Raw genomic sequence first — 7,027 nt, forward strand, 5'->3', positions numbered from 1 at the left:
GCTACCATGTGAAAAAAATCAGCATGGCTTACTATGAGGAAGCCTGAATTGAGGAAAAAAAAAAGGTCACTACTTTGAAGACAGTCAAGTGTGCATCCTAGACAGGGAGGAGGACTGGTTTAAAAGAGGTGTGCAAGAGGGAGGGAGGGGGGTGAGACATCTATTGTCTGCCACATACATTGCAGTTTTAACACCTCTCTCTGGGCAGGTTAATAACACCTCCTAGACTCCAATGATGCAAATACAATCAACACCTGGTTGTGACTAACAGATTATGTGGATTGGAGCAACATTCACCATATTTATTCCCAGACAATTGTTTGTACAAGTCATTTTGAATTGAGAAAGCTGGTTGGATGACCAGTGAAACATCTTCAAGAAAAATACAGCAAGTCCAGTTGCCTTGACTTATTTTTTTACAGATATACCATGACCTGGATGAATGAGAACCTTCACAGACAATTTTGCAAGGAGATCCCAATCTAGACCCACATTTACCCAAGAAATCCCATTTTTTTTCTAAAAAAATTAACATAGCTAATAAAATTGCACCTAGCAATATAAACTATGAAGACCGCCATTTCCCCTGTACTATTTCTATACGACATAAAATACATTTCCAATGATGCAAATGTTAAATCCGTCTCATCACTCAATTTATCAACTGCTTGACAGATCATGTCGTCTGTGGTCTGGACTGTCCATGTGAACTGTTGTACAGTAGAACGTCATCTTATGTAACTAAGAAACATATTGGATGGATGTACTTTATACAATGAGTCCCATGGGGTTGAATGAAGAGTTTGATATGAGTATTGTTTCATAACTTGGCACCTTTTCAATTATTTAGTTCTCATTTGTTACAGTTTTACATACAGAGCTTCTTTTTTCTATATATTTGTATATATCCCTTAGGCCCCTTTCACGCGGGCAGGCCGGCCAATCGGGTCTGTCTGTCATTTTTTTTAGTAAGTCTATAAGCAGCCATGTGTAAACGGACAGGCTGTCCGGTTACCCCCGACTCCGGCCTGGAACAAAATCAATGGATCAGAGATCCGTTTCGCCAGACCTGAACATGCTGGATCATTGGTAATCTGGTGTAAATGGACACGTCTGTTTACATCTGATTTCCCATAGACTGATGTGGGGTCTGGCAATTTCAGTTCTTTCCTCCATCGCAATGGAGGAAAGAACTGTGCGGTGAGATCCGTTCTGTACTGCTCTGATCAGCCCATGTGAATGGGGCCTAACTGTAGATCCTGAGTTTTTACTAGGCCCTCTGCATATTAATTGGCTCACGCTAGCTACACAGTGTCACTTTATTACAATGTATCATAATATGTTGTTTTGACTTTGGAAGATTTTGTCTCCCACTAGTGGCCATTAGCTCTCACTTCTGGTTTATGGGACATCCACAATTTATCAGTCCTTTTTACAATTCTGATACAGATTTTATTGTTTTGTTAATACAATTGAGTATATTTTACAGTACAGGTTTCCTATCAGTTTGCATTGCCAAGTTTCATTTACAACAGTAGATTTTTATCTCATCTAATAGTAATCTGCCCCTTTATACATTTTAAATTGGAGAACTAGACTCAGGGTTTCTGTATTGCTTTCTTGTTTTATTTATGCACCCTTCTTATGTTTAATGTACATTGCTTCATCATGTCCCTTTGTAGCTCCTAGCCCCGTGCAGACATTTAAAAAATGTTCCCTGAACAACACTTTTTCTATACCTTTTTTTAATTTTGTATCATTATTTAAAGTGACATTAAAGTTAAAAACATTTTTTCCCTCCCCCCAATGTAATTAAAGGAAAATTATGAGGCAAGTGATTTTCACTTAGCCTCATAATCTGAGCCGACCTGTGACAATGAAACTGTCACAGGTCGGCTCAGTAGATCGGGAAATGAGCGAATACATACCGTCGCTCGATCTATCCGTGCAGAGAGCCGTGACTGTCACTCACGGCTCCCCGCAAGGATTCCCCCCCTCCCCTGTCCGATCTCCAGCACTGATTGGCGGAACGGACGGGGGAGGGGGTGGGTACAGCTGGCTCTGCCTCTAGATAGGCAGAGCCAGCTGTCACTCACGCAACTGGGTGGATCCAGACATAATTGTCGGGATCCGTTTCGGCTGTGGTGTCTCAGTATACCGCAAGCTGTAGCTCGCGGTATACTGAGCTTTGGGTGACGGGAGGACGCTAGTTTGTGTCCTCCCGTTACCTTTAGGAGAACTATGTGGAAAACACTGACCCCATAGTTCTCCTTTAACGCACTTACCTTAAATGATGTCTCTTAATCCAATCTTCTTCTTTCGTGTCGTTTTCATCTGTCCCTCCAGCGCTGCTGCGGGTGTCTGATCCAGCGCTGACTCCTCTGTCCTTGCTGGCACTTCCTGTCCCACGGTGTCTGCATGGGGGTGCACGCGTCCATAGACTTACCTTGTGTCTCTCCTCTTCTCCCGGCCGAAAATGTGAACTGCAGATGCGCCCGCCCCAAGATGCTTTGCGGTCGCCCAAGAATTTTACATTTTCGGATGGGAGCGCGCGGGGGAGACACAGGTAAGTATTAACCTCTTTTAAAGCGGTTTTTTACACTTTTTGCATACAGGTGAAACTCAAATAATTGGAATATATCGTGCAAAAGTTAATTTATTTATCTAATGCAACTTAAAAGGTGAAACTAATATATGAGATAGACTAATTACCTGCAAAGCAAGATAGTTCAAGCCGTGATTTGTCATCATTGTGATGATTATGGCTTACAGCTCATGAAAACCCCAAATCCACAATCTCAGAAAATGAGAATATTGTGAAAAGGTGCAATATTCTAGGCTCAAAGTGTCCCACTCTAATCAGCTAATTAAGCCATAACACCTGCAAAGGGTTCCTGAGCCTTTAAATGGTCTCTCAGTCTGGTTCAGTAGGAATCACAATCATGGGAAAGACTGCTGACCTGACAGTTGTGCAGAAAACCATCATTGACACCCTCCATAAGGAGGGAAAGCCTCAAAAGGTCATTGCAAAAGAAGTTGGATGTACACCGGACTGTATACCGATCCTTATTAATATTGGACTGATCACCTATTCATTCATTAAGTTCTCCAAAATGATTATGATGCCCAGGTTTAACAAAGGGGAAGGAGCCCCCAAAACATTTAGCCACACCAATGCCACTGCTACTCTGCATACTGGAGGAGCCTGCAGGATCCCAGGCAAGTCCAGCAGGTCTGACTCTATGCCAGGGGTAGGCAACCTTGGCTCTCCAGCTGTGCATTGCAAGCCACAGGCATGACTCCAAGAGGCAGAAGCATGATGGGGTTTGTAGTTTCAGCACAGCTGGAGAGCCAAGGTTGCCTACCCCTGCTCTATACCATCCAGCAAGGATCCAGGATGGACCTCCCTTCTCACTTAGCCCTTCTGCTGTTAGAGCTTCCTCATAGGCTCATGATACGCCAATTTACTCTGTCCTGTTTTTATTTTTCTGCACCCAGGTTATTTATCCCTTTCTCCTGCTTTATGATTATTTTCCACTGCATAGGTCGTCTCGGTCTTGGTGTGTTCAAAAGGTACTAAATGACTAGTGCATTTAAGGACCTTATAGGATGGGACACTTTGCAATCTCCATAGGACTTATAGTGCTCGCTTACATCTTCCAACAGACAGGCTTATGCAGGCTGTAGTATACACAGGGCTCCGCACAGTGAAGTGGGCAGAGCATAAACAGCAGGGAGCTGCTGTCATTAGCAGCAATTTTGCAGGACATAACTATAATACACCAGGACTAATGTGCAAATGTAGGACTGTTGGGAGGTATGCAAAAGTCCTATTTTCTTTCTTGTCTATTGAGGAACGCAGGAAGTCTTACCTTTGGTGTGTCCAAAAGCAGTCCAACTGAGGGGTGGGAAACACAGCAAACACTAACTAGCCCAAGAAAATAACAGGAAAACTGTCTGTAGCTCAAAGAGCTGCCCAAAGGACCTTATGCCTGAAGCAGGTATCAGATGAGGCTGAAAAAAAGCCCAATCCTTGAGACCATAAGCTTAAATGATGGTCTGCCTGAGCCACCTAGAGATGGTCGAAAGAGAAGCCAGTGCACCCTTACAGTGTCCATCCAGGATGAGAAAATGGAAATCAGGCTTCCTGAAAGAAGCAGTGGCTGCAAGATAGATTCTCATATCCTGGACCACATCCAGACAATGGAAATTTCCTTTTGTTGAACTGGAGCCGGACAGAGGGATGGAAGAAGGAGGTCATGGTTGAGGTGAAAGATAGAAACTACCTTAGGCAAAAAGGAATTCCTGAGCTTCAGTCCAACAGGATAAGGACGTCAGTTGAAATAAGCCTTGCTGACACGTTTCCAGGTATAACCCCTCTTCATGGCGAAATACGACAGCAAGGCTTATTTGATTGCTTCTGCTCACATTCTGGATGTCTGATAGTTCAACATGGTGCCAACCAAAGTCCACTAGCCTGGACGTTTGTTCTGAATGCCCGTGTTTGTGAGTATATTTTCATTCAGTTTTTTTATGGACCAATAAAACGGTATTTCACGAGCAGAAGGTGCTGTTCTTTTATTATTTCTTCTTTTTTGCTGAGACCGGTGTGTCTGAAGCTTTTCCTGTGGAAGGAACAGTCTAGCCTGAGCTTTGCCCTGAACTAGTCACTGATACTGCCAACAATAAGTCAGTTTAAGAAATCATTTCGTAACATTCAAGATCCATCCTAATTGTTGCAATGTCTGGATGGTCGTCAATGTCACGTTGTCCAACAAGTCTGCACCGACTGATCCCTCAGGAGAAGGTCTTCTAAGTATCCCACAATGGGGGATGCCTTAAGAGAGCAGAAGGGCTAGTAGGGGGGCCAGCACCTTGGTGAATACCCCAGGTGCAGATGAAAGGCTGAAGGGCAGGGCCACAAACTAGTAAAGAAGGGACCCCAAAGCAAGCGTAGGACTCTCTGATGCACTGGAAAGGGGACATGTAGGTAAGCACCTTTGATGTCCACAGAAGCCAGAAAGTCTCCCCAGTGAAGGGAGGCATTGACTGATTTGGTAGATTCCATGTGGAATTTTTGGATTTGAATAAACATTCATGACTACAAGCTCAATAATGAGGCAAAGGTTCCCTTTGGGCTTGAGAATGGAACAGATTGAAATAAAATCCCTGGAAATGCTCTGCCACAGGAACTGGGGCAATGGCACCTTTATCCAGAAGATCCGAGGGGGCTCAATGGAGATCTGCCAATCTGTGCAGTGAAACAGAAAGGTTCGAGGTGAAAAACATCATCCAGCTGATGACATCATTGATCCATCCCACACATAAACCCCTTTGAACTAAAACCAGTGAGAATGGGGAATAATGGCACCCAGCAAGTAAATGAGGTAAGATGTCGATGCCTGGTCCTATCAGCCTACTCACTAGTTTTTAGAGATGGGAAGTGCTGAGGCATTGCCAGCAGCTTTGGATCTGGAGAGCGCTATGCATCTATTACCAGAACCGAGTCTGGAAAGGGATCCATGTGAAATCCATTGCCCGAAGGTCACTTCCAGGCCTATCTTATCCAGTGCGGTCTGTCCAGGGTAAGGATGACAATGCCAGAGAGCCGCAAGAGAAGACACAAAGCTCCAGTAGCAATGAGAGAACAGTTGTGAAAAAAAATTGAAATAAAAAGTTAGTCTTTGACACAGAAAATCTCAAGAAAAGACTTTCCCCAGTCATCTTCCAGGACAGCCATCGAGATATAGGCTCCGCCTGCCTGCAACAGGAAACACATCAACCACATTAAATAAATAGACTCCTCCTTCCATCCCAAGTCAGTTTTTTTTGTGTTTCCGTCGGCTACACAGGGACATCGTAATGTTTGTTATTTTAAGGGCTCATGTTTGTTTGCCTTAGGGCTGAGCCTTACCCTACTATGCATTTGGACCTACTCCAGGGTTACCTGCTGCAGTGCATATAGGGATTCCCTATCGGACCCCCACCCGATTCTTGGCCAAGGTTCCCTTCCGTCACTCAGGGAAGGCAACCATCCTCCTGCACGTGAGTAGGCGCCAGATGGTGGCCCCCCCGGGAAGTTATCAGGTAATCAACTCATGTTTTTGTCCTCCTAGGACACTGCGTGTAGTATTAGAGGTTATACCGGGCTGGCTTGCAGTTATTTTGTTTGTCATTGTCCAATCCTCCTGTAGGCAGCAGCATAACTCAAATGGTAATACTTCCAGTTCCCTCAATGGATGAGAAACAATGAGTTTATTATTTTAATCTGTAACAGATAAGAATTGGTTAGATATGAACTACTTTAGCTGTGGCACCTGTATGCTCCTTATGGCAATTTCTACATTCCAGTTATAGATGGGACTTTTGATTTAGAAAGAACTATATCATTACTAATGACACCGAAATAATCAGCACATCATTTTTTAGGAGAAGACTTTCTTTTGGCAATAATGTCTTGCACATTTCTTTTCTATGCAATCTAAAGACAAACAGATAACAAAAATGAAACCTTTTTTTTCTAGGTTGGCCAGTGTTCATTTTAAAACAACCAGAGGGGAATTGATTCAAACCAAAGAATCTGGAACAGCTGCCGATAGTAACCAATCAGCTTCTTTTTCATTTTCAGAGCTTAAAGTGATATTAAAGCCTCCTTTTTTCATTAAATATTTCCTACAAGGAGACCCACCTTTGATTGAGGCTGGTGACGTTTTTCTTTAAAAGTTTGTAATTCCTTGTTTTCTAGTGTGTCCTCACAGTAATCTTCCCCCCTGCCCCCTACACAGGTGCCGTCCATAGACAAACGGAGGATCGCTTCGGGACCGGCGGTGGGGATGAGCGTAGCTGACAGGTAAGTGTGGGGTGGCCGGGGAGAGAAAAAAGGTACTGGGTTGGTTTTTACCCTAATGTAGAGAATGCATTAAGGTAAAATATGCCCAGACCTTAATACTACTTTAACTGAACTGGAGAGGGAAACTGAATAATTGCAATGAGCAACTGCTCCAGTTTTGATGAATTCCCCCAGAGT

Source organism: Nanorana parkeri, unplaced genomic scaffold (genome assembly GCF_000935625.1).
Source record: "Nanorana parkeri isolate BGI_ZX_2015 unplaced genomic scaffold, ASM93562v1 scaffold903, whole genome shotgun sequence".
Lineage (NCBI taxonomy): Eukaryota > Metazoa > Chordata > Amphibia > Anura > Dicroglossidae > Nanorana > Nanorana parkeri.